Here is a 2,587-nt window from a genome sequence, read left to right on the forward strand (position 1 = left end):
TGTCCTGTTTTGTCTTTTTGCTTTAAAAGTTCATTTCAAGCTTTCTCTGAAGCATGCAATATGCATCTTTAAATTATTTCATATACTGAGCCCACAATTCCAACAGTTTAACACACAACTTTCCCTTTAACCGTCACAGGGTGTTCCGATTCTGAAAGGGGCTAGGCGGTTTCAGAGTTTGACCCTTTCTAGTTTATTTAGAAACTAAACAATGCAATAACTTGCTCCCAAACCCTGCTTCAACAATGGATACCCAACATGATGCTTCTGGGTGATTTCTGAATTAAAATTGATGAAAGACTCACCAAGATAGGTAAAGGGGCAGGTTAAGGAAGCAGGGTGTTTACAGAAGGACTTGGACAAGTTGGGAGAATGGGAAAATAAGTGGCAGGTGGAATTACATTGCAGGGGATTTAGGAATAAGGGAATAGACTATTTTCTAAATGGGGAGACAATTCAGAAACTGGGGGGGGGGCAAAGGAACTTTGGTGTCCTCATACAGGATTTCCTGAAGGTTCACTTGTAGGATGAGTCAATAGTAAGGAAGGCAAATGCAATGTTGGCATTCATTTTGAGAGAACTAAAATATAAAATCAAGGATATGATGCTGAGGCTTTACAAGGTGATGATCAGACCACATTTGGAGTATTGTGAGCAGTTTTGGGCTCCACATCTAGGGAAGCATTTGCTGGTGTTGAAGGGCGTAAAGAGGAGATTTACGACAAAAACCCCAAGGATAAAAAAGATTAATACATGAGGAGCATTTGATGGCTTTGGGTCTGTACTAACAAGTTTAGAAGGATTAGTGGGGGTGGTGGGATCTCACTGAAACATACCAAAAATTGAAAATCCTAGATGGGGTAGACATGAATAGGATGTTTCCAGTAGTGAGAGAATCTAGAACCAAAGGGCACAAACTCATAATTAAAGGATATCTCTTTAGAACAAAGCTGGGGAGGGAATTCTTTAGCCAGAAGCCGGTAAACCTGTGAATTTCATTGCCACACACAGCTGTGAAAGTTCAAGTCATTGGGTGTATCTAAAGCAAAGATTGATTAGCAAGGCCATCAAAGGTTACAGGGAGAAAGCAGGAGGATGGGGTTGAGGAGGATTAATAAGCCAATGGTCAAATGGTGGAGCAGACTCCATCGACTATTTGGCCTAAAGTCTGCTCCAATGTCTGTGGTCTTGGTGTCCAAGTTACCGCTCTCAGCAACATTGTCCACTGCAAGCATTTCTGGTGATTGATCAGTGAAAACATTCCTTTTATCATATGCTCAAAGAACTGCCACTATGATACCAGTAGAAAATTGGAATTGAAAGGAAGCCATATTCTACTCAACTAATGGTTTTTCTATTTAAAAATAAACTGGCAACAGATAATAAGACATAATGGGCAGGACATGGTTGTATTTAAAGTCTCTCAATATTTTACATTAATGACTAGTCTAACAATACATTTGCAACAGCAAGGTCAATTTATTTATTTAGATTTACAGCACAGAACAGGCCTTTCTGGCTCAACAAGCCGAACCTATTTAACCTTAGCCTAATCACAGGACAATTTACACCGACCAAATATCCTACTAAGAAATTCGTTTTTGGAATGTGGGAGCAAACCAGAGCGAACCCATGCATTCACTTGGAGGAAGTATTAACAGTGTACAAACGTCCTGACAATCAGTGTTGGAGCTGAACTCTAAACTACGACACCCCAAGCCACTACGTTACCATGGTAATCCAAAGTTAAAAAGTGAAATTGAAGAGATACTTGTCTGCCTTCAGGATGGTTGGATGTAAAATCTTGTGAAGGGTAAGTTCTATATAAAAAAAGGCATCCGTTAGTCTTGCGAGACCACGGATCTGCGCCTGGAAAGTCTTCACTCTCCAGGGCGTATGGAAGACTGGCAGTTGCCCATGCTGTAAAAGTCTCCCCTCTCCATGACACAGATGTTGTCCAAGGGAAGGGCAAGGGCCGATACAGCTTGGCACCAGTGTCGGCGCAGAGCACTGTGTGGTTAAGTGCCTTGCTCAAGGACACAACACGCTGCCTCGTCTGGGGCTCGAACTCACGACCTTCGGGTCGTTAGTCAATGTCTTAACCACTTGGCCACGTGCCCACAAGTTCTATATACAGCACAGTATATAACGTATTAAGCTTTAATATCAGCACTTAGACTCCACCAAAAATTTCCAACAGTTTTGTAATCTTTCTGATCTCATTGAAAACCATTCTCAGTTTGGGCAGCAGATGATTGTTCCATGTGTAATTAGCATCAGCATTCGCCTCTGGCAAATCCATAGCAAGGCACCTAAATGAGATGGGAACCAAGGCTGCTTGAGGGTACCTGTGCTTCATTTTAATTATTCAGAAGAGACAATGGTGGGAACTCAGCTCCCTAAGAAAGAATGTGACCAGAAGGTAAAAGCATACTTCAAAAAAAATGCTCCTCAAAGCAGCCTTTGGAAATTAATCTTATCAACTCTCCTTAAAATAATTTGATACAATGTTTCAATTTAACCACTCTCTTAACTTTCCATCGACTACAGCAATCGTATCACACTTTATAAGGACAAATTAATCAGT

This window comes from Mobula birostris, chromosome 7, assembly GCF_030028105.1.
Source record: "Mobula birostris isolate sMobBir1 chromosome 7, sMobBir1.hap1, whole genome shotgun sequence".
Taxonomy (NCBI): Eukaryota; Metazoa; Chordata; class Chondrichthyes; order Myliobatiformes; family Myliobatidae; genus Mobula; species Mobula birostris.